Below are 27,466 nucleotides of genomic sequence, written 5' to 3'. Positions count from 1 at the left end.
GCAATTGTTCACCGAATTTGATGGCAGTCAGTAAAATGACGACCAATGGTTTTAACGACACCTTATATTACCATGTGAGATGGACAGTATGTGTAAAAACCTACTCAAACCTTCAATCAAAATGCCTTTGTTATCAACGGATATAACTAACTATTTACAAGTACCGTTGTCACACCTGGACCGAACATTAAATCGTCCAGGTGTTTTTCTCATAAACTTTCACTCACAGATAATGCCATCTGGAATAGTTCTGGAACTGAAGTGAGAACCATATTTCAGTGAGACGGTGCAAAGCGGGACTAGACATAGTCACACACTTACTCATTCTAAACCAGTGTATTTTATTTGTGTTTAACTGGGTATTCAAGACCAGCAAATGCGGAATTCTGTATTTTACAACATCGTTGCATTGACATGTACGTGTTGTGGGTTAATTACTCAAATAGTCAATAGCTCAAATGTAAAACTATAGGTTAATTATAATCATATAACGCACAGAAGGTATAATCACCGATGATTCAATCATTTCTGCATATACGACCTCGCTATAAGCAGCGCTACGCTACCCTTTCCCATTTTACAAGGACGCCTAATAGCTATTTACATCAGATTCAGAACACCGGAGTCCAAGTAGGCTATCATTAAAAGCCCAACAATCACAACTAACATTCCTTCTCCCGGGGTACCACGGGATCACCACATTTTCAGACAATCTCGATTCACAAAATCACAGGGTTAGGTAACAGCACGTTATCGTGGATGAATCTTTGAATCGTATTATGGGAATCAGTTCTTTGTAGCATTGCTGTTTACAATGAAAGCGGGGGTATATGAGCTGTGCTCACTTCTATAACTTTTACTGGGTTGTTTGGTAGCACAGAGGTTAAAGCGTTCGCTTGTCCCGCCTAAGGCCCGCATTCGATTCCCCAAATGGGTATAACGCGTGAAGCCCATTTCTAATGTCCCCAAATCGTGATATCGCTGATATACCACTAAAGGTGACATAAAATCAAACTTACTCACTCTTTCATGTTAGTAATGCTACATTAGCACATGTATGATCTAAACCTGATTTCTCGAAGCAAACTTTAGTCTGAGTTTTGACTTAAGTAAGGGGTAATACTCAAATTTGAGAAAACGCATTTCCCATAATCAAATGTAAACGATTATAAACTGAAACATACCAGATAATTAGAGTTTGGTGAATAGAATACTTATGCTGTTTGGACGTTCTATATCTTAAAAATGAAATATTCATCTGTTTCAAATTGTCAGACTCAGTTTGAGATCTGACAAGTGGATATCAGTGTTATTCATCCTTGTAACATGACACGTGACAGGTGAGAAACAGTATGAACTGCTGCACATATGCACACATTTATCATATTACTACAAAAGTCCTGTCCTGCTTTTACAAGGCATGACAATACATTCCGGTGCTGCATTGCCCTTCTACTTCTCAGATACCTGTGTTTTTAGTCAGAAAAGCGAACGCCATGTGCCTGGAACACCTTCCTCCGTCTGGAAGTCCAACTGGGTCATTTTCAGTTTGTTGGCTTTCTCAGTACACGTACAGATGGTAAGAGGACACACTGACGTTGAGACAGTTGTTCAAAACTAGACCGTTACATATGTTCTATCTGGTGTTTCGCTTTTACTGTAAAGTACAGAATCTGGTACTTTTGTTGGGTTGAGTTCCATCCAGGATTCGGACCCACGCCGACTTAATTGCTAGCACACAAAGTCAGCCGTTTAATCCACTCAGACACCGCGGCTTCCACGAGACTGTTGTTGGTTGTTTTGCACTAAATGTCACTTACATGTTCCAGATTGTGTGTCGGCACAATCTCTTCATTCAGCTGTTATGCAGAGGAAACATCAAGACACAGAACAGACATATGTCCAAAGCTTACACATGTGTTCACAGTCGAGACATATGTTCACAACCAAAACATATGTTCACATATGTCGGACCGAAAGGATGAAGCGTCTTCGTCACGCTGCATCTGAGCTTGTAACTCAGCACTAGGGTTTTATATCCGTTTAGGATGAACATAAACTATAACAATAATGTTTACTATCATCCTCCCATATTCCCATATGTTCAAGAAAGGTCACTCGAGAGGTGAAGTAGTGTGGTACATCGTATAGCATATCCGTGTTATCGCTACTCTTATCGATTCTATCATATCTGAAAGTATTGTCGGTACATAACGTCTTTCGATTTAGTTTCTAATCTGGAACTATACTATACTGTACTGTACTGTGCTGTACTATACTATACTATACTTACTATACTAACTATACTAACTATACTATACTATACTTACTATACTATACTATACTATACTATACTATACTATACTATACTATACTATACTATACTATACTATACTATACTATACTATACTACTAGATATTTGTATAGCGCCGATATCCAGTTGGTTCAACTGTTCAATGGTGCTTTGTTTTTCCCTCGATTATTAGATGTCCATCACAACGGCACATAGTATTTTCAATCTCAACTTCCTGTTGATCATACAACTCTTGCAGCCTCAACAGGCGCAGTTAATGTGGCTCTCCCATCCTTACGAGGTACCCATTCACAGCTGGGTTGACTGGGACACATAGTCACAATACTTTGTCCATGTTTACTGTACCAGCAACTGGGTGTTTGCACGTATTCATGTGGCCACCATCTGGTCATCTACCAACGGATTCGTGGGTTCTTTTAAGTGCACATGGTTGTGTACTGCACACTAGGGATTGTGACAACACTGAAAGAGTCTACACACAAAGTTCACTCCGAGGTCTTTTTACGCCCGGTCACAAGTGGGCTATATCCCGGCACCTCCAAGCTCGCTGGATTAGTAGCTTGGCGCCTTAGAGAGCTCCCCATCGCGCATATGTTAGAATGGTTTGTTGCATGAGAGAGATGTTCCCTTGGACCAGTCGTGTACCATTACCGTTACATTCATGGCAACGGTCAATATGACGGAATGGAAATTAGTGTTGAGTTGAGACAAATAACATTTACATAGATAAAACGGGGAAATGTTCCGAAATAATGGCATATTTTGTTGCCTTACCTTGCCAATCAATACACGTTGTATTTACAAAGTTATATTTTCGATTCAGTTAACAAGGAAATGTTAATATCTAAATGTTAATCGCATATCTGATCAATTCGGTTTCATTACAGAAATGGCAAAGGACAATCAATGAAACATTCCCAAGTAACATAAACAAGCTTACGTGCGGGATTGTAATCTACCTTAAACATGCATGACAATGGATCAGGGAATGTAACAAAGAGAGCATGTTGTATTCATATATTAATCCATCAATCAATGCTTTATTGCACAAAAGGCCATATGCCCATATACAATGGAGTTATGTGTATATATCAACATAGGTTGAACAAAACTATAATGATTTATCCATCAGTTATGTAACTATACTGTCTGTCAAACAGTCAAAACTGACGACGGCTCTCATCATTTTCACCCTCTTCCATTCAGAGGGTTTTGCAGTTGCTGCAGAAAATGTTTTATTCATGCATACACGCATTATTTCTCCACTACAGGTTTGCGGTGTGCAAATGCATTGAGCAAACTGTTATCGTGACAATGCGTGCTATTATTGTTTATTGTGACATTACATATAAACAAACTTATGCTACGACGAGCAAATATAGGAACAGATGGAAAATGTTTTCCAGTTCTCATCACCGGCTTTGACTGTAAGGAAACCTGAGAATATATGAACATATGAAGGAGCACTGCCGTAATGCGGTGTTTCCATGTTTGTTTCCCTCAGTATGTATGAATGTAAGAAAACGCTAAAGACGTAACTACTGCTTAATCATGCATGTTAAACACTTGGTGTTGGTGGATGGGGATTTAGATCCCCGTTATCATTGTGCTTGGGATGTAATCAAAATTATATCATATGTTTTTCTTGTGGCATTCTCTCTGAATATGAATCTATGTTATGCACAACGATTTTATTATTTCCTATCGTACTTGTATTGCATGGATGTGGGAGACAATCATAACACTTACAACATATGATTATTGAATATACAAAAATTGTGATATTTCAAATACAATAAGATTTTGAAACCAGACAGCTTGATGTTACACGAAGGACCAGGTTGCTATTCTAAAAGTCCAGTCACTAAATAAAAGCATCGATCACAAGTGCGCGTGCTATGCACAGTGCGCGTGTTAAGCAGCACATGGAGGATAGTTGGATTGGTGACTTTGCTCTGCTGTTTCTTCCTGCCCCCTCTGAAACGTATGACGCACACGATAAGGCATGTAAATGTTCGAGACATGGCTAAAATGGATACCCGGTAGAATGAGATGTAGTGTGATTGTTAACCAAGTCAGGGTCAATATTCCCAAGGAAGCTGAGAATACGTATCGAGTGCCCATTGTGTATGGAGAGTACAATATAAGTAAACACATTATCATTACAATGTATATGGCCCGCTATCCAAACAACAGAGAATACACTTGTAATAATCAGTATACTCTTTGAAAAAAAAGAAATTTCAGCATGCGGTTGCAAGACAGACCATCTCAAATCTATGAACCCAATACATCAAAACTGGGTGAGTTAATGACCTAATGACCTCCTAGGATCGCGACACCCGGTTAGGACATCTTCGTTCAACCACTAGGCCTAACCATCCACAGTAACCCAAATCCCTGAACGGCGCCGAATCTCCGACCAAGGAATCCAAATCCCTGAGCGTCGCCGAATCTCCGACCAGACAGTGTGCAGTTGGCCTTGGGAAGCCAGACCTTTTTCCAGCAGACAAGTTCGACATCACGTCGTTCCCTTCATCAACGTCAACGGTTGATCTTTGGAGCATGACAATGCTCGACATCACATTGCACGTGTCTGACAAGACTTCCTCCAGCAAAACAATGTTCAGGTGTTACTTGGTCCTCTCACCTCCCGATTTGTCCCCGATTGAACATCAGTGGGTTATTCTCGATCGTTGCGTGCACCAGCGTAATCCGCAACCCCAGACACTACAAGCACTGCACAAAACACTGCAGCAAGAGCATCAAGACACTCCTCAAGTCAGCATTCGGCATCTCCTTTCTTCTATGGGTCACCGCTGCCTAGCTGCTATCGATGTTCATGGTAGTCACACCAGATACTGATATCTTACGCTGACAAAGTGTCTTTAATAGCCCTCTCTGCTTTTACCAAACATCTTCTGGATAATCAAACCTTGGAAATTTGGTAAAGTGGTGTTTTACAGTTACTGGGCAATGATGGCAGGCTTGGATCAGTTGCATGCACTCAATAAGTAAACTCCAAAAAAACATGTACAGTTTGTTTTAAAGGGTTATCATTAAGTTCACAAAGATACACTTCAAAATTATAGCAACTGCGACGTAACTGGGTTTCAAGAGCCTGTGATTCAGTATTATCAGTTTTAACCCGTTAGGCATTTTTAACAAGCTTAACTCACCCGTGAAGTTCCGGAATAAAACTGACATTGACAATTCAACTATCCATGCTTGTCGTAAGAGACGAGTAACGGTTGGTTGATACTTGTCATCGTATCACAATTGAGCAGATCGATGTTCGTAATGTCAATCACCGGTTCGTATTTCCAAACGTGATCATGTACAGACCGCCTCATATACCTGGATAATTGGTGAGTGGAGAGTTAAACAACACACAATCCCGAACACAAGCCGAACTGGTAAAATGAATGATTCACAAACGCGATAGGTTTCAAATTAGGTAGCGATGCATGTGGTAATTTCGTCATTGATGTTAACTAGTGTCTTACAGTTCGACAGAGATAAAGTGTATTTACGATATATTATACACGTTACAGCATATTATACACGTTATAACATATTATACAGGTTAATCTTCTGTCGCGCTGTCATTCTTCAACAATACTTTAGAAACGTAATACTTTGTATTGTTGATGTGAATGTAGAAAAATCCGATTGGGTCAAGATTTCACATACGCTTTGGTGCTGATCCCAAGAAAAGAAAACGAGTTTATCATCTGATTAGTTCTGAGCTAATTTGATTACTGCGATTATCATCTGACTGATTAGTTCTAAACTAATTTGATTATTGTGATTACCATCTGACTGATTAGTTGTAAACTAATGTGATTATTGCTATTATCAACTGACTCATTTGTAAAATATAATGTATATACATCTTCTTGGGGTTATTTCACTGAAATAACAAAACAGGGAATTACGTATGCATTCAATGTCTTTGTCCTAGAACCACAGGGATAGGAGGCATTCAAATTTTTACAAACACCTTCAGTCATCGCTGTTTGATACTGATTCATAGACACATGCACATGTGCATATGGTACAGACCCGTGAAGGTCCAGGGTAGAATAGGCCTTCAGCAACCCATGCTTGCCATAAAAGGCGACTACGTTTCTCGTAAGAGGCGACTAACGGGATCGGGTGGTCAGACTCGCTGGCTTCGTTGACATTTGCCATCGGTTCCAGATTGCGCATATTGATGCTCATGCTGTTGATCACTGGATTGTCTGATCCAGACTCTTTCATTATTTACAGACCGCCGCCACATAGCTTAAATATTGCTGAGTGCGGCGTAAAAGTGAACTCGCTCGCTCGCTTATTGGTACAGTAACAATTGACTCTGACTCGCTCACTGACTTTCATATTTGGCTATTTATTTCAATATGAAACTGATTTTATGGTAGGATATCCCTTTTTTGCGTCGTAGTGTAATTTGTTTGATAATATACGGTAAAGTGCATAACTTACTTTCAGACACAGGCATATTTAAAGAATTAACCTACCATGTCTCTGTAATTACAACACGAACGGCCTTAGTCATTATGACAGGATATCAATACTCATTGTTAGCGGGTCCCTAGAATAGTATGGTGATCTGCCTGTTGTTGTTGGCGATCTATCGCCGGTTTTTATATTGTATTGTCCAAATAGCAATATTAGTTTTAACTTTCCACGCTATTTTTAATTCTAATTGTTTTACTGTCCTTCGTCGACAGTGTTTTATTTTAATACACATATGTTGCATTTCAGTGTTAAATGTTCTCGTCACGATATGGCTGAAATATTGCCGATGTGACGTTAAATATTAACTCACTCACTCATTGTTAACGTGCTCTACATGCAGGTAAATTTTACAATGGGATATTGCCAAATTAGCAGCAAACACAAAAGAATGTTTTATCATCGTCAAAGATTTGTTATGACAATCTATACAACAATGGTTACATAGCACATACTCTTTGGCTCATAGCAAACAGCACCTGATGTTACTCAATACAAAATAAAGATTTGGTTAAAAACTTTGTAATATCTGACAAACTTTCTCTTTCCAAAACTCATTTAATTATTTCTTTTCTAATTTTGTTTGTTTTTGTTTGTTGTTTTTTTTGTTTTTTTTGGGGGGGTTGTTGTTGTTTGGGGTTTTTTTGTTCTATCTATCTGGGGATCCTTCTAGTCAGTTACAAGCATGGGTAGTATTATGTCAGAATGTATTTCATGCTATACGACCACATATACAGTTTGTGAGTAGTGAATCTTCAATTTTACATCTAGATAATTGCTTTGATTGTTTATTGTTTAACACCACACTCAACAATGTTCCAGCTATGTATGACAACAGTTTGTAAATGAACACGTTTGGAAAGACAATCCTGTCATTGACATCACGAACATCAATCTTAGCAGTAGGGATACGATGTGTCAACCGAGTCAGCGAGCCTGCCACCCCGATCCTGTTACTCCTGTTACTCTAACTAAAAATGCTTTATGGTTCAACTTCTTTATTATACAAGGTCACATCGTATCGAGACAGATTCTAGTCTCTTCTTCACTACACCTGAAGAAGAGACTAGGGTCTGTCTCGAAACGGTGTGACCTTGTATAATAAAGAAGTTGAACCATAAAGCATTTTTAGTTTGATTCCTCCAACTTCTAAATGCCTTTGAAACAACTAATCCTGTTACTCTAACGACAAGCATGGTTTACCGAAGATTTTGCCCTGATTTGGAAGTCACCATGTGAAGGCGGTCTGTAAACAAACTAGACTATCAATTCCTGTTGAAGTCGCGGTGGCTGAGAGGGTTAGACTTTGTGTGCTGACTCTGAGGGTGCGGGTTCGAATTCCGGATGGAACACAACCCAAAAATGTACAAGAATTTGTACTTTCCTAAGAAAGTGTGATCCCAAATATAACAATTATCACAATTATATCAATTACACATCCTCGATGAATCAGAATTCAGTTGTAAAATTCCAAGTACGACCATTCCGAGATTCCAAGGTTTGAGAAAACACAGTGTGTATATCTGTTCGAGTTTGATTTACAAGTCCTATCGTCTTTGCTTAATCGCTATAAATTAAGCCGAACGTCTCCATGAAATATCAAGATACTGTCGGCTTATCGAAACGAAAAGGTTTCGACAAAGAATTATGCTGTTGTATTCCCGCGACGGCTGTCGTCGGAATCTGAATCAGCATCATCTCTGTTTGTTTAATCTCGTAGATCCTTTAGGGTATTAAGTATTCATATTGACAGACGTTCTTGCGTTCGTGAAGTATTAACTCTTTAGTTGTTGATTTTCTTTTTGTCATTCGTAATGACTGATTGAGTAACAAATATGAAAGACGTGGGAACTATGCCCAAAGGGCCGTAAATGTATCAACTACAAACACATCAGGAGGTAACATGTAAGGTAGCTAATGTTTTATCACATATGGACAACATAAATGTGGATTAACCTAGTATGGGTTATTAATTTTGTTAACGATACGCGTTTAATTAACAGCCTGTATTTCAACACTGTGACACATGTACATCTCGATATACTACGAAATAATACATAGGGACCAAACTTGAATGTACAGACAACTATAAGTTCTACACAATAGTGTCAGTGAGTAAACTGTAGTTTAATTCTAAACTACAGTAATATTTCAGCAAAATTCCAGATATATGGTAAATAATCAAGTCTGGATCAGACAATCCAGTGATCAGCAGCATGGGCATCGATATGCGCAACTGGGAGCCGATGACACGTGTCAACCAAGTCAGTGAGCCTGACCACCCGATCCCGTTAGTCGCCTTTTACGACAAGCGCAGTCGCCTTTTATGGCGACCTATTCTACCACGGACCTTCACGGGTTTACGCTTTCGTCTACTTGGTGTAAATAAACTATGAAACAAAGACATACGGAAGGGGTATGTGCGTCCAAGCCACAATGAATTTCCATAATGGAAGCGAGGAGAAGTTTTAAGAAGATATAAGTTTTTAATGTTGCTATCAAGAGAAACTCCATGTAATTCGATTAACAGATTGTGGAATCCGGTTTCTTTCTCATTACTTACATCCCTTCTTTTCATTGTGAAATGTTGATGACGCTTTCGGATTCGTTGTGTTTTTCACATTTCATTTAGTTATGCTAACACATGTTACTTGGTTTTGAGAATTTTTATTGTGGGATCAGCTTACAAAGTTTCCGGTAAGGCAACCAGATTAAGGATGGCAGCTGTCGTTTCTGTTTCAAACTGCGTTTTCTACAAATGACAGATCACACATCAGTTTACATTTACAACGAGAACATATGTTTTTACAAGCGTGTTTGTGTGCATTTGCCTTCTAAATCATACTGAGTAAGAACACATTGTATTAAAACATTGAGTATATAGTCACGATTCTCCAAAGGAATACGTGCAAACTGTCAGCATGACTGATATATGCTTATTACATTTACAGAAAACAATTCAGAACAACACAAATTCATATAATAGAATGCCCCAAAATATACGACAAATACCGCAGAGATATGTCTGTCAGCTTTTGGCAGCAACCAAGAACAAAAATGTGGCAAAACATTTTTTATGATTATGCAATGTGGTTGGGTGTGTATCTTCATTCCATGTCACCTTTTCCGGCTGTCACAAGTAGGACATACAACGGGTTATAACTTCTGTCTAATGATACCTTTCGTCGGATGTTACCACTAGAGATGTCGTTCCTCTGATGTTAATCTTTTGGAACTGGTCATTCCCTGAGGAGAATATCATCATAGGACTATGTCATAACCATGGTCATTTCCCTGACCACTGGAGAAAGGCATGTCATCCTGTAACGGTTGTATTTAATGACTCACTATATTTTAAGGTAGCTGACTACAGTACTTTTGTGTAAAATACATTTAACATTATACTAACTGCAATCCCTTCCCTTGGAAATGGACCATGGAGGTAGCAGAGACACTGTAAGTCCCCATGGCCCCTAGTATGGTGATCTGCCTTCAGTTGTTAATGATCAAGGTCCCGTTTTTACATGGTACTGTCTAAAATCTTCTAGTTTCAAAAAAACATACTAGCCAGTTTTAACTCTTTTGTGATACTGTAGTTATTTTACAGTCCGTCGATGACTGGTTCGTTAACTACTTATATTCATTGTGTATCTACAACATTTCTCGTCACTATACGGCTGTAATATTGCAAATGTGACGTTCAATTTTAAAACTTTCACTCACTCACTCCCTTGGAAGTGCATCGTTAAGACATCAAGCGTCATTAGATGAATAAATACTATTAACCAGTGCGGCATCTGCCTAATCGAACCATAGTACCCAGCAACTCATTAATACCAAACATGCATACGCAAAGTGTCAATACTGTTTGATTCGCACATTTTTACTTATCCACAACTGGAATCTGTAGCGAGACACCACGCTTGCAAGACAAGAGAATTGATCAGATTCTTACAGATCCGGTATTGGACTACAGTTTCCCTTTGAAGATCATCACTTCAAATAGATGCTCCTTGTTGAGTTCGTAGGGACGATTACCTTGGAGATACTCAAGCTGTAAACAACAGAAGTAGCCCCAGGAGAAAGAGTTGCACTGAGTGAGACACGAATTCTCCTTCTGGCACTCAAAGCCATTCATTTTACATTTCCTTGTAATCAACAAAATCAGAGATATAATTATATACTGTTTTCAGACCCTTGATTGGTGGATATTATCTGAGAGTACTATTATTTGCAAGTGGCATGTTTAACAGTGTTTTAATCCCAGACACCATTACACAACACACACTATATCCCAAATGTCATATCTATACAATATCCCAAATGTCATATCTATACAATATCCCAAATGTCATATCTATAAAAATAAAAGGTAGGAAGAACAACAGGCAGAAGTCGTTAAATACAGTAAAGATAGTTACCTGAAGAAACATCATGCTATTGGGAAACAGTGAATGAAATCAATAATTGATCCATTGTATGTTCCGGTATTATTTTGACCCAAAGCGAACATGTTTCACTTGATATCCCGAATGTGACATTATTAGTGCCATGCTCTTTCGAAATATCCATCAACGAGAATTTAGTGTTGAATTTCTGCATTAGTGATGAAATATTAGGCTCTGCAAAAAATCAATCCATTTAGCAGTGAGGGAAAGTTCTAACTGCCTGTCAGCTAAGAACAGCTGAAGATGAGACATTATTAAATTGTCAACTTGAAGGCTTGAAAGACCAGATCTGGAAATAGAAATAGAAATACTGAAAATGACATGATTATTGCATTCGTAAGGGCACTTATGGGCAAACTGTAACGGATACACATCATATAATTAATGCGATCTCTTCCAGAGGTTTCCAAATTATATGAGGTCGTATAGCTTGATTTCTATCCTGTGTAAATTGTCCCGTCCTTGATTATAAACCATATTTCGCGAGGCCTTGCAGGGATGGGTACTTCAATGGGAAATACATATCAGTCCTTATTCCTTTAATCCCTTCTTTTAAGATGAACAAAACGAAATGCAATAAAAGTGAATATTAAAATCACTTTTTACAACAAAAAGTAAAGTTTTGTAATACCCTGGTACTGTGTGTTGAAGTATCAATAATTATATTTTTCTTAAACCTGGTATGTCGGATAAGACGTTCTTTCACAAGGAAATATGTATGCATTCAAACCCATGCTTTGCCCCAAACGAGAGATGCCTGAATGCCAGTTCTTCTTCAAGTTCAACCAATGTACATAGAAATAGATAATATACATTCCAAAGTGTTAAGTCTGTTCGCAACCTTACATAGATTAATAATTGCAGCACTTCAGTGTCGTGTAGACCAGTCCCTCGACACCAAGAATCGCCATTGCCTCCAGATGACTCAAGGTTTCAAAATATGCCAGCCCTCAATGAATTAGATTCCAGTCTTCATTTGATTTGATTCATCCGGGATTTCCTTTCACCAAGCACTCGATGCCTTGCATGTGAAATCAGAACGAATTGTTAAGTTTTAATTTCAAGAAGGCACGGTAGAGTTGACACAATCAAAGGATACATTTCTCCATTTCCATCACACGATGTCCAATATGTCTTTTTTCAAAGCATTTGGCCAACGTATGGCCAGCGATCCTGTTACAGTTTTGCCCGTACACTTTGAACAATAGAGAATAATCATGCACAGTCTGGCCATGATAGTGATTATTTTACGATCCTCTGTTTCTCCGATTTAAGGGAATCAATAAATACATGCCAAGGTTGTTAACCGAGAGCGTTTTGCGCCATTGCCATTGTGAAATAAACGCGAATGTTGTCATCAATGTTGACGTCCAATCATGTTTCTCAATTTACTCAGAAAATGCTTGAAAGAATTAATGAACACGAGAGTAAGGTTTTACGTCAATGCAACATTCAAGCACTATCACGTCCCGGGAGCCAGACTTTGACGCCGCTCACTGTACCCCCATGTTGAAATCGAACCCAGATCTTCCACTAAATCATATTTAATACGGAATCCTTTCAATCATAATAATTTATCAACAAAACATATCTAAGCCCCCTATTACACCGGACCGTGACGTTCTGCATTCTCTATGCGTTCAAATATTACTAAACTTATGTTTCTGTCTATGAAAATTAAAGACCTACCATGAAAGGTTAACCCTTTGCTCCTTGAGTGATCCTCAGTGATCTGTCAGCCATTTGTTATCATGTTTTCAGTTATCATGGTGCATGCTGTCCTACACACGCTGTGATCAAAAAAAACACAGCATACTTCTTTGACCAGCTTCAGCATTCCATACAGGATTCTTCATCGTGATATTTAATATCGCAAATTGAGTTTCTAATTGGTGCACTGCAGATGTCATGAGAAGTAAGAGAATACAAAACATGCCAAATCTTGTTTTCGGATGCATGAACTACCAGGATTATGTTTTTCCGGAATCTTGACAAGATTCATATTGAGTTAAAGTGGCAGGAGAAAAAAGAACTGAACAAGCCCAATCATGTTTTCACAAATACCTCACTGCATTGACAAACTGGATCTGGCGTTGATTCCACTTCTCTGCTTTTAGCAGAAACGTCCGTCTGCCCATTGCATTCAGCGTAATGACCAACGTTTGTCATGAAAACAAGAAACTTCATCCTACCCTGGATACACCTTCTTTCAAAACAGAATCTATTTAAGCCCTGCTCGATTTCACGTAGTGTTGTTTTTGTTAGTAATAATGTCCCCGGGTTTTACAATGTTACTTGATTAAAATGATAAGAACAAAATACTTCTACAGTCATAAGAAAATCTACTGTATCATTCTGATTCATCTAAGCATGTATTAATGAATCTTAAAATAGACATGATACGTTGTGATATTTGGGGGTGAGTTAAGCAGTCCATGTGAAAAAAGACAGACAGCAATGTACACATTTAAATGGACCTTGTGTTGCGAAACTATGTTAATTCTGATGCGTTAAAGTTAGAAATGTCGCCCACACGTCTTCCATGAAACTGTTTCAATGCTTAGCTGAAGCCATAAATGCTGTAGCACACCTAAACAACTTCTGAGCATTAAAATCGTGGTAGAACGGACATAAATACCGAAAGCCATGATTATGACGATTTATTCAGCATAGTAGTGTTAGCGAATTCTATTTCTACACTTGTATACCCATTTGAAAATTCAACTATACTATACAATATTTCATATATTGGTATGTTTGTAATATTTAGACCAGGGTGTAAAATATTCGGAACGCAGTCAAACCAGAAAAGGTTTAGATACTGTCAGTGAAAATGTTGCTGATGTATAATTCTATAGTCATTCAGTGGGAAATATATCTTTGCCTGAAGCCTATGTATACTTCTCGGATATTTAACATATCAACAACTCTGTGAAATATTTAAAATACGTTTATCCTGTGACATAGTGCTAACAGCATGGTCTCTTTGATTTGTGGTATGTACACATCTGATAGCTCAGCTGTATAATGTACCATCCTATATAAACCTACAACCGCCCACTTCATCTCCACCCATTGTCCTCAGATATGTGATATATCTGTATTAAGTGTATTCTCCGAAACACTGTTAGTGAAACTTGCCTCTTTGACCCATATTGTATACATATCGGGTAACGCATCTGTACTATAGGTCGAATGGCCTTATATACAAATAAACTATCTTCTTCTTCTAAAACTATTTGAATGCTTTGCTCAAACATGCAAACATGCATATTGTAATCAGTTCTGAACAACTTTGTAAATACATATGTTTTTCTGTGGAAGCCTCGGTAGTTGTGAAAGCTCAAAGACTGATTGTTTGGGCTGACGATTATGTGCCTTACTCTAACAAAACTACTGCCATCTCTATCTTAACTCGAAGGTACAATCCCAAATATGCATCTTCAATCCACTATAAAATAGATTAAAATAAGGTAAGATTACTGATCTACACTGCGCAAAAGGGTGCCAGTGACGTGCTTGACTATAAATACTATATGCGTCAGTCGTGGTTCAAATCAAGGCCAAGGTAGTCAATGGTAAACGCGCAAGATATATTGTTTTGTCTACTATTGGAATCTTTCTTGGTTTCATGTTAGGACACTCAAGGATAACGATTTGCATCGCGAAAGTCACGAATTGTCCTTTTGGCACCCAAGGCAATTCATTTCACATTATATCCTTGCAACCAACAAAATCAGATTATTATATACTGTTTTCAGGCCCTTGATCGGCGATTAATATCGGAGTGTACAGTTCATTTTAGAAACTGTTGGTAACATGTTGAACTTATATTTAGTCCCAGACCTTTTTTACCACATGGTGAAGGAGCAGGGGGTAAGATAGAAAACAACTGATGACGTACGTCCCATAACTGGTCAGTGTCGTGCGGGGATGATTCCCAGTCCAGCGATATCATCTAATAGTCATGGTCACGCCACTTGGCGACGCTGATCCGTGAACACTAGCACAAACACAAAGCCAACATGAGTGGAAGACTGGTTGTACAGAAGAGCAACGTCCTCTGCAACAGTCAGTGTACCTCTAAGGAAAAACATGAAGTGTCCACAGTAACCGACACAGCTGCTGATAACGACTGGCGGATGAATATAATGACGGGGATTTGACAATCCCTAATCTTAATAGCTGAACTTATAGTCTCTTTCTCTTTGGGCCATATTGATTCTCCCATTAAAACCTCCCCACTCATTTTCAGCGGTTGAAGGAATGGAGTAATTGCAGCTAGGGTTACTACAGATAGCAAACACACTGCAAGCCTTCATTGTCCCTTATATGGTGACTTACCTTCAGTTGCTGGTGACCTATATTCTGTTTTTATTTTGTATTATCTTCAGTAGTGATATCATTTTAATGTTGCACGCTAATTTTAAAACTATAGCTATGATTTTTCAGCTGATTTACTGTCCTTAGTTAGTATGTATTTATATCGTAAGTCTTTTTCACAAATGTATAAATTGTGTTGGTTGAATTACCGCCGATATGACAATACATTTTCACACACCCACTGTCCAGTGACGACCGGTTGTCTAGTACACGTTTCCTTATCAATGTCAAATTTGTCCGAGTCACGAAATGGCTGTCATATTGCCGATGTGAAGTTAAGTATTAACTCACTCACTTCCCACTGACTATAGAGTTTAAACTATTATTTTCTAACTATGATGTACATACACCGGTATGCAAACGGTGTGTCAAGGGATTTTGTTAAGTGAAGCAGTCAGAAAACCTTTTTTTAAAACCTTTCTTACGGTTGGTCATTTCAAAACTTCAACAACTACAAAGAATTTAACAGTAAGTTATAAAATGTGGGTAATAAAGGAAACACCATTCTCGTTAGATACCATTTTTTCTAAATTCATGACCTTCCTACTGTACCATACGAACTTCATTCCTTTCGTAAAGCTGGTCTCTAACGAGAGCTCATGTAGCAATGGAGCAATCAATATATACAGTATCATAAAAAGCCCTGTAGGACTTTTTTATGTTTAATTTCTGAGAAAATTCGTACTTGCCAAATCATTCCTGAGTTTGGATGAAATTATTTAACTTACATAAAGATTTAGTTATTTAGGTATATGTATAGTTTACCAGAGTTTGATTTACAATCAAAGTTCATGGAATTTTATTCAGAAATGACAAGCTGAAGTCCTTAAATACAGGAAATCAAGTTCCCTGAAGAAACTTCATGCTACAGGAAAAATCTGAATTAGATTGATTACTTCAATAGAAACCCTTGCAGTTGTCAAAATGACAAATAAAAAGTGTTTTATTTTTCAAGTTACACATCATATCCCAAATGTGAAATTATTTGCATCATACACTTTCGAAATACCCATCAGCGATTATTTATTGTTGAACATTTGCACTAGTGATGAAACATTAGGCTCTGTAATAAATCCATTTAGTAGTGAGAGAAAGTTTTAGCTGTCGGCCGACTGATAAGAGATGCATAGATGACATTCAGAAATTGCCAACAAATCATGCAAACTTGTATTTTAAGGATTGTTTTTGCGAAAACTGTCATCCATACATATTGTTTGCAAGAATCTGTTTTTCATTCTATTTCATGCTTTACCTCTAAACGAAAACTGACTGGTCGTCAGTTGTTCTTCAAGGTCAACCAGTGTGAACACAGACTAGAAACATATACATATTTATAGCAACGTCTTAAGTCGGCTTGTGAAAAAGTAAATCAACATCGGTTACTTTACTCGAGACGGATGATCAATTGAGTGTCGTGTAGACCAGCCCACCCATACCAAACCTTTCCTTCGGATGACTTCAGTTTTCAAAATATTCAAAGCCTGAACGCATTAGATTCCAGTTTTCATTTGAAATCATCTGGGCTTCCTTTAGTGAAGGACCGTCTTGCATATTAAATCAGAGTCAAGTGTGAAGCTTTAATTTTAAGAAGGCACGGTATTACCTCCTCATATTTTGGATATCTGTTGGATATCTGTTAAATTATAGGATAAATGAGTCCATTTCCATCACATCAGTATTTGATGTTTTGCAAAACAATTTGCCAACGTGTGGAAGTTCCCGATATCAATTCACTCATATTTATAGGACTCTGAATTTTAAAGCATACAATCTGGTGACGTGATGTTTATTATACGTTCATGTGTTTATCCAATTCGATGTTAACTAAATAAAGAAAGAAATGCCCCCGGGTTCTTCACCGAGAGCACTTCACACCATTGCCACAATGAACGTCAGCCATGTTTTCATATTTTCTATAAAAATGCACGAAAGATTTAATGAGCGTTTGTGTAATGTTTTACGGCGCTGTATGTAATATTCAAGTAGTATCACAGCCTGGACACCGGACATGGGCATTCACCAATGTATCCTTATGGAAAACAGGGTCTTTGGCGTGAGTTAATCGACTGGCTCTGACGATTTAATGCAGAATCATTTCAACCATAACCAAGTCCTCCTTTCACAAGCACTAAGGTGATCTTCCTTTCACAAGCACTAAGGTGATCTTCCTTTCAGAAACACTATGGTGATCCTAAGTCACGAAGGTAACATTAGAGCAATGTTAAAGAATGGGAATTGCAGTAAAGGTTGCTTTGTGAAAGCAACTGCTGGCCAGGACTTGGTTAACCCTTTGTTTGAGCAAACATCATTAATGATGACTGTGTTACCGACAGTTGTGATGTGTTGTTCAGAGATAACGGTGAATATTGTGATCAATATGAAACACCAAGGATTTGTTCGGCCGGCATACCATGCATCATGCTTCATCGCAATGTTCAACTTGGATTTATAATTGGTTCGCTGCAAAGAAATGGCATGAGAAGTTAGAAAAAACTGAACACGCCATATCTTGATTTTTAGAAGCTTGAACTACAAGGATTATGTTCTTCCGGAATCCAGACATATTCAGTGTTGACAATTACAGGTTTTACGAATGATTTGCTTTGGCAAGAGAGAAAAACACAAGCCCAATTATGACTTCATAAATACCTGACAGCATGACAAAAAAGGGATCTGGCGTTGATTCAACTTCCTTACTTTTTCAAAAACGTCCAAACGTTCATTGTAATCAACGCCATGATCAACATTTGTAAAAAAAGAACAAAACTTCATCCTCGTCTTGATGCACTTTTTTCAAAATAGAATCTGTCTGAGCCAAGCCCGGTTTTATTTAATGTTGTTTTTCTTTTTGCTATAATGTCCTAATTTTATCAAAATGTATGTAATTAAAATATCCAAAAGAACAAGGACGACCAAAAAACACTTCCACAGTCCACTATGTGATTTATATAAGCACAATGTGTGTGAATCTTCAAATACAGATGATAACTGTTGATCTTGACAGTTGAGATTAGTTATGACTATATGAAAGGCAGAGGTCCACATGAAAAAGACAACAGGAAGAACGGTACAAGTCGCCCACACGTCGTCCATAATACTCTTTGAATGATTTGCTGCGACCATGTATGTTGTAACAAATTCTAAAATTCTTCTGAGCATTAAAATAATCACTCTCAGAGGCACCAAATCACCACCACACAAAGTCAGCCGTCCAACCCGCTATGATTTCCACGAGCGTCAAAGTTGGAAATGTCGCCTAAACGTCTTACATGAAACTCTTTGAATGCTTTGCTGAAGTAGTGAGTGTTCTAACCATGTTTGAAGAACTTCTCTAAACAGGATAATGATTCAATCAACCTGATTCTTATTCTTTCAAAGAGTGTCATCTTTACCCGCAAAATATCTAACAAATGGCCACACTTCAGATTTTGCAACAGGGGCCCAAAATTTTTATGAGGTGACAGTCTAGTCTGCAAATGTTCACGCTTTGACGACTTCATCAAATTCTGGTCGATCTGTAAACTTCTGTTGTCTGAATGATGTTTTAATTTTTTTATGTAGTCTGGATGAAGTTCTCTAAATGAAGTCTACAATGTGTATTTATGTACGCGACTAGAGTTACTGTATCAGTGTGAAAATGGGAAAAAAAGAAAACAATATGAGAATTGAAATCTAATTTGAAAAGATATACCCTTCTCTTCTTAACGGGATTTTTCTGGGGAAGCTGCAATGACTGAACTATACACCTGGAAATTAATCAAGCAACACCCCAATTTTTTCTATTGGAGCAACTTTGAAGTGTTCTGACAATCAAAATATGCCGGGTTGATATAGTTTGACACTTTTTTATTCAACAGACGATCTCTGACAAACAACTTAAAGGGAAAAAGTATCAAGACTTTGCTTTATTGCAACGAAATCCAAATTCTTAAAACTGTCTTAAATTCATGAAAAAATGGACACAATTTACTATTCATCCACAGACGTTGTTGTCAGGTGTATTAACACAAATGTCACATGGAAAGAAAGAACAGTCATCTGAGAGTCTGCACACCGACTTTCATCAATATCTAGTGTGTCCTCCCTGCGCACGCACCACCGATTCCAGACGCCTCCTCATTCCTTGGATGAGTCTCCGGATCTGATTCTGGGGGATCCTGTTCCACTCCTCATGCAGGGCAGCCGTCAATTCGTTGAGATTATGGACTGGTGGGTCTCTCTGCCTCACACGACGGCCAATAAAGTCCCACAAATGTTCAATGGGGTTGAGGTCAGGGCTCATGGCAGGCCATGGAATTCTGTCAATTGCATTTTGCCGCAAAAAATCATTTACAGCATGCGCCCTGTGAGGTCTAGCATTGTCGTCCATAAATATGGGTCTCGTTGCCAGAGGATAGTTCTCAAAATGAGGTACCACAGCCCTGTCAAGAACCTCCTGTTGGTAACGAACACCGTTAAGGTTGCCACGGATGGTAATGATATCCAACTTGCAGTTCATGGAAATGCACCCCCATACCATAACGGAACCTCCCCCAAAGGCCACAGTCTCCTGGATGTTCCGTGGAGCCATTGCTGTGTTCCTCTGCCTCCAGACCCGAGTACGACCGTCCACCATGTGCAGCAAGAACCGGCTCTCATCTGAGAAATGGACCTTCCTCCAAGAGGCAATGTTCCAGTGCAAACGGTCATTACACCAGGCCAGTCGGGCTGCCTTATGGGCTGGAGACAGTCTGGGTCGCTTGATTGGCCTCCTTGCCCGGTATCCTGCAGCTTTCAGACGATTCCGAACAGTCCTGTTCGAGATGGGTCTCCCTGGAAGCCACTCCTGTCTCAACCGAGAGCTCGAGTCGAAGGACCTGCGCCGTACAAGTCTCAGTAAAGCTCTGTCCTCCCGGACTGTGGTCTTCCTGGGTCTTCCTGGTCTAGGCAGGTCTTTAACTTCATTAGTGGCCCGGTATTTTTTCAAAAGTTTTGAAATTATGGAATGATGTCGTCCGATTTGAGTCCCGATTTGTCTTAGAGACATACCAGCATTCCTCATGCCGATTATTTGCCAACGAGTGGCCTCTGATAATTTCCTACGTGCCATGACATTGAAATGAATGAAAAACCGAATGCAATCGACAACCTGCGCTTGTAAACACCCCAGGGAAAAAGTGCATTTTTCGAAAGTTGAGGTTAAAGCAATGCACGTGCGCTGTGCAAGCTTCACGCGCGTCATATCAACCCATGAAAAGCTCATGCTGTATGTCAATACATCAAAATTGAATAATCAATCATCAAAATTACTTCGTTAAACTTTGTTAAGTTTTTAAGTGTCTTTGAATTTGGTGTTGCTTAATTAATTTCCATATGTATATGAAGTAAAGAAACGAAACGCTGCAGCTGAAGCAATATTGCATATGCCATCACCTTGTCACACAGTCCTGAGGGAGTTTCTGTCCCTGTGACTCATTATGTGTACATTTTAACCAAATATGAAATAAACTGGATTGTGATCTGATTGGCTATAAATAAAATATGTCTTAACTTTTCAACGCGTGTCAGATCAAGGCCAAGACTGTAAATGGCAAACGTCCCTGACACTTTGATGTAAATGACTCGGACATATTGGTGGAAGCGCACTGACAGGTAGGTAGGGTCGATTCAGGACATTTTAGGTCGCGTACACGGTGCAATAAACAGGAGTTCATTGAGTGAGGAGTCCAGAATTTGATTAAGGTTTTGCCTCGAAATCGGCAAATCAAGAATGCGTTATCTCCCGACGACCCCACGTTCCTACAGAACGACTTTGTGGTCATTGTCTCATTTTGATAAATCTATTGATTTATTGGGGTACCTTTTGTACGGGTATATACTATGTTGTTGAATTTGTCCTGAAACGAACTTGGTGTTTTAACCGTGTTCCACCCATTCAATATCTACTTTTCTGCTGCTATGGTATAGTTGATTTGTGGTGCGTTTTTTTCCATGCTTCAAGTGCAGCTTGTTTTTTTCTCGATCATTGGACGTTTGATCATTCGATCTCAACGCTACATCGTATTATCAATTGTATTATCAATCGCAACTCCTTGGTACCATACAACTCTTGCAGACACTAGGCGCACAGATCTAATGTGGCTTTCCCATCCACTCACAGCTGGGTGGACTGGCACACATAGAGTGCTTTGTCCAAGTTTACTGCATGTTGTTGAACCCACAGCTATGCGTGTCTACTCATTTACCAACGAATTCGTGGGTTCTTTTAAGTGCACATGGTTGTGTATTGCTCACTAGGGGTTGTGACAACACTGAAAGCGTCTGCACACAAAGCTGACTCCAAGTTTCTACACCTTACACAGATGGACTTGTTTGCACGTATTCATGTGGCCACCATCTGGTCATATACCAACGGATTCGTGTGCTGCGCAGTGGGGGCTGTGACACTGAAACAGTCTGCACACAACGGTTTTCATACCCGGTCACAGGTGGGCTGGATCCGGGCACCACAAGCACGCTTTATCACTAGCCTGGCGCATTGGATAGCTAGCCCACCATATAGCTGCAGTGAGTGAGTGAAATTAGACAAACACAAAATCTTCAAAAATCTTAATCTTTTTTCCATGTTCCAGCGTTGTCATCTCCAAGTTAAGCTCAGAAACTTGAATTTATACTGGATAAAATAACTTAGTGATATTTGCATGAATAATATTTCATCAGATTGTCAATGAATAAGTAGTTCATTATTAATAATTTCAAAATTTGCATATGTTCCTAACTATTTTGTCCAGTATATATGAGCACACTTTGAGATGATATCATAAACATTTTCCCAATATCCCAAATGCTTTTTTTCTCTTTTTTTTCTTTTTTGGACGTTATAGTTATGTGATTTGACGATAATACAAGTCGTTATTGTACTATGCTAGGGGAAAAACGTGTTTACAAAAAGTAAAATAAACTTGACGATGTAACACAAAAATACGGGTTCAGTCGGTAGTCGATAGAAAAGCAGGTGCTTCACTAACATCAGTGATGTTTATATTACCGATACCACTTTTATTCAAGGTACTCACATTCGTTGGTCGCTTTCAGAGCAAGGATTTGTCTCAAAGCGACTGGGCTTTTAACGTAGGGTTATCGTCCCACAGGGGTAATCTGCAAAACGAAATCTTCAAGTACAAGCTTAAAGAACACCGCCATCACTCTTTGATGTGTCACTCTACTTTGCATATGATCATCCCGATCTTGGTCCTATTTGCAGGAAACCTTGATAAAAGCCATTCACTGATTGCATAGCATCAAACCAAAGATCCGTCAATAATTCCTGAGACAGCAGAGATTCATTATAAAATAGGTTCTGTGGTTACCTTTACTCCGCAAGTAAGAGTGCGGTCATAAAGTTCAGGCTGATTCCATTCCACTCGTGCTAATACGGGGTCTCGTTATCGGCACATCAATCCGCAGTGACAAGATTACCGTCTGAGCGGCAGACAATTGGTTTGTACGTTATTTATATATGACGGAGTTAACTGTTTCAATACCGTCCCACTGAGTACATAAAAAAGTGATGAGTTTTTTTTGCGTGTGTGTGTGTTATTTAAACGGGTTCTCAGGAGTATATGGGGTACATATATGACGGCGGTTTCTAAGTTATCCATACAACCCACTGACTGGCACGAGCATCACCTTTGCAATAAGGATAGCAAAACAAACGAGCATTATCTCCGTAGTCGTCTCTCATGACAAGAATCAGATGCCGAGAAGGACCGCATCCGTGGTGTTGTGATCACAGCGTCTGCCCGGAGGAGTGAAGGTCACGGGTTCGATCCCCGACCGGATGGTACCAAAAGACGTTAAAATGTGGAACTTGTTGATCCACACCTGGCGCTCGGCATAACAACATTACTTAATCTATGCTCAACTGTGGCATAGTATCTCAGTGAGCTAGGACCATATAAAACCAGGTTAGAACATGCAGCCACAAACACGCACAGACATTTCAAATATATATTACTAAACCGTACAAGCGACATAAATATGTGTCCGTTGCATACGTGTATGTGTATAGTCAGTTTATAGATTTATTGGATTCAGTACCACTCTGGAGCAGATACGAAAACATCGTGAGAACTTTGTTTGGTTGCACATTTCCGTTTTGTTTCATTTCAGAACTTGTGTATGAAATCTCTCCCTTCCTTTGCTTCAAAAACCGTCTGTTATGTATATTATAGAGGTTGATATGACAGATTATGTATTGGCGTATATGCATTCTCCAACCAAACAAGTTTTCGTTGCATTCCCTGTTTCTTTTTTTCTCTCTATTTTTTCTGTGCACCGCTATCCTTTTGGTACTTTTGGAATTTTTTGTAAATCAGACTCGATGAAGTGAGTTTGTGTCTACATCTTGTGGTGACCAAATAACCTCAAACAGAACCGTTGAAATTGCAGTCCAGAGACAGTTATACCAACGTTCCACCTAAGAAACCTTCGACTTTGTTGGCAAACCAGATCATTACACACACACACACACACACACACACACACACACACACACACACACACACACACACACACACACACACACACACACACACACACACACACACACACACACAATAGGTCAAGTTGTGCGTAAAATATTCCTGTATCACTTTGGTATTTGGTCCTGAAACTGTTCGTGTAAATCGTGTATGAGTTACATCCGTAATAGTTCTGTTGCCACTCAAAACTATTCCTAAGACACTAAGACACTTACCAGTGAAGGGCCGAGTTAGAATTGATCCTCAGTAACCCATGCTTGTCGAATGAGGTGACTAACAGGAACCGATGGACACGTTTGCTGGCATCGATTCCAAGTTGCGCAGATCGATGCTCGTGCTGTTGATCACTGAATTGTCTGGTCCAGACTGTATCATTTACAGAGCGCCGTCATATAGCTGGAATATTGCTGAGTGCGGCGTAAAACTCCAGTCTCACTCCTTTCCAGATACAGCTGTTGATGCATTTTGTAATCAGCTCATAATCATTAATATATGAACGCAATTAAATTATATTGGTGTGTAGATGTAAGCAGGACGTGATGCTTTAGAATTTTTAATGTGATATCAGAATTAATAATGTCGGGGAACCGATTTTTATCAATGTTACAGATTTTAATAATATATGCTAAAGCACAAACAAACATCATGTTTTGCGTTTATTTCTTTGAATAATAGCATCCACTCGTGTTATTTGAAGTTTTGTTATACCACCTTACTGTTTCGCATATGCTTATCTTTGTATTCTGTGCAATCTGCATATAGTGAGTGAGTGAGTTTAGTTTTACGCCGCACTCTACGCCGCGGCGGTCTATGAATAATCAAGTCTGGATCAGACAATCCAGTGACCGACAACATAAGCATCGATATGCGCTATTGGGAACCGATGACATCTGTCAACCAAGTCAGCGAGCCTGACCACCCGATCCCGTTAGTCGCCTCTTACGACAAGCACAGTCCCCTTTTGTGTCAAGCATGGGTTGCTGAAGGCCCATTCTGCCCCGGGACCTTCACGGGTCAGCTGATTATTAAGAATAAAATATAGCATATCAACGCAAAACAAACTTCATTTATTCAGCGTTCATCGCTTAAGCAAGATAAACAATCAGTGTGATATTGTATATGAAGTTTCTTTGCACCATTCACTGTTGTGCAATAGACGCCGTGGGTAATGTGGTACACTATCAGTCTATGACACAAAAAACAAGTATGGGTTGCTGTGAAAATGATAATATTAAGACTGATTTTTTCACTGTTTCGTGGTTAACAACGGTCATCGTATCCCAGTTGCATAGCTTGATGTTCATGCTTTTGGTCACTTGTTTGTCTGGTGCATACTCGAGTATTTACAGACCGTCGCCTTATTGCAGCAATATTGCTGTGTGCGATGTTAAACAATGAACACAAGGGCTTTCTAGCCGACAAGCCGTCACGGCAGATGACCACCCGAGATCGATTTCCGGCGAAATATTTTAACTATGTCATAATTATTTTGCAAAATATGTAATACAGTTTCAGGGGGGAAATTTAAGAAATTACTCAAAATTTGTCAGACTGTTGCCCTATTTTCCGTTCTGTCCGACATTATATTACGGTTTCCTTTGTGGTGGCGAGTGGTCCTGTGCGGAGTGCTCAGGTCATAAATCACTTGAAGTTAAGCGTGGAAGGTCCTTGGATGGGTGGCCGTGTTTGGCAGTTTGACCCCTGAGAGTTTCTAGGACGTCGGTCCTACCCCACAAGAAAACACATGTGAAACATGTGGTCTCACCTTACCCACCTTAGGCAAATGAGGTTGCTCAAAGTTGCCTATGTTCACCCAGCAGAAAATGGGTACCCAGTGAGATAAAGGCACGTGAACATAACCCTCTAGCGCATAACCAGGACATTAGTTAAGCACGCTAATGACTTCAAAATACGAAAGCTGCTAGAAGCCAATGCCGTCAAGCGGAACAAGCCCTCAGTCAACAGAGACGGTAATGTTTACTTACCCAATGCATGGAGTGAGTGAGTGAGTTCAGTTTTACGCCGCACTCAGCAATATTCCAGCCATATTGCGGCGGTCTGTAAATAATCGAGTCTGGACCAGACAATCCAGTGATCAACAACAAGAGCATCCATCTGCGCCGATCCACCGATGACATGTGTCAACCAAGTCAGCGAGCCTGACCACCCGATCCCGTTAGTCGCCTCTTACGACAAGCATGGTCGCCTCTTATGGCAAGCATGGGTTGCTGAGGGCCTATTCTACCACGGGACCTTCACGGGTCCCCAAAGCATGGAACCACCTTATCCTCAGTGACTAACCTTTATCTAAACATCTTTACCTGTAACTCGTTAAGCTAATCAACAGAAGCCTGTACATCAATTAATAGGAAACTGACAGGTGTATATCTTGTTACCCATTGTTATGTGTATATATACTATACGCTTTTAGTTTCACCATCTCTTCACCTGAAGAAGAGACTAGGAACTGTCTCGAAAATTTGTGACCTTGTATAATAAAGAAGTTGAACCATAAAGCATTCTTAGCTTGTCTAACAGTCAGCTTGGGTTATCCGGGGTAATAATGATGATAAGTGTGTTAGCGCTTTGATCATGCTGGCATGGGGATTAGCGCATTATAAGACTTCAATTCGCTCCTGATCCTGCAATCCGTCTCAGTAATTGAATGAATGGTTGTAGTTTTGGCCTTTTGTAGCAGTATTCAAGTATGATCACGCCGTGAGCTCATTGTACGAAATAACCACTGGCCCGTTAGCTCGTGGTTAGTAAAGGTAAGGGTAATTTTGGAAATATATCAGTCACTCTCCGATTTGCCAGTTCTAACACACTTTTAAAAAGTATGCAAGATTATGTTACGGTTAATAAACTGCCGTGACAAAAGGTATAAGAGTTCCCTTTGAACAAGCACAATATAACACAGACAAATATTCAATAATATATACAAGGAAACATTGAGCAGGTTACAATGAATCACATTGCAGATTTCTAGTACACATCTGTTGAGTCACGAATCCAAGGTAATGGGTCACAAATATCAAACATTAACTCACCGGAGGTTTGGCATTTACGATGAGAGCAAAATACTAAATGAGGCTTGTTTACAATTAGAGCGGTCGGGCACGACTAGTCAATCTTGAATGCAAGTCAGATGATGCTGACAGACTGACGAAGAGGCAGACTGATGTAGCCAGTGAAAGTCCGTGTGTGACCGTCAAAATAACAATCAACGTTTAAATTCATTCACACAGATTCTGGAACATTCCAGCAAATCGTGGTTGTA

This window comes from Haliotis asinina, chromosome 12 (assembly GCF_037392515.1).
Source record: "Haliotis asinina isolate JCU_RB_2024 chromosome 12, JCU_Hal_asi_v2, whole genome shotgun sequence".
NCBI lineage: Eukaryota > Metazoa > Mollusca > Gastropoda > Lepetellida > Haliotidae > Haliotis > Haliotis asinina.
This window is presented reverse-complemented; position numbering follows the sequence as displayed.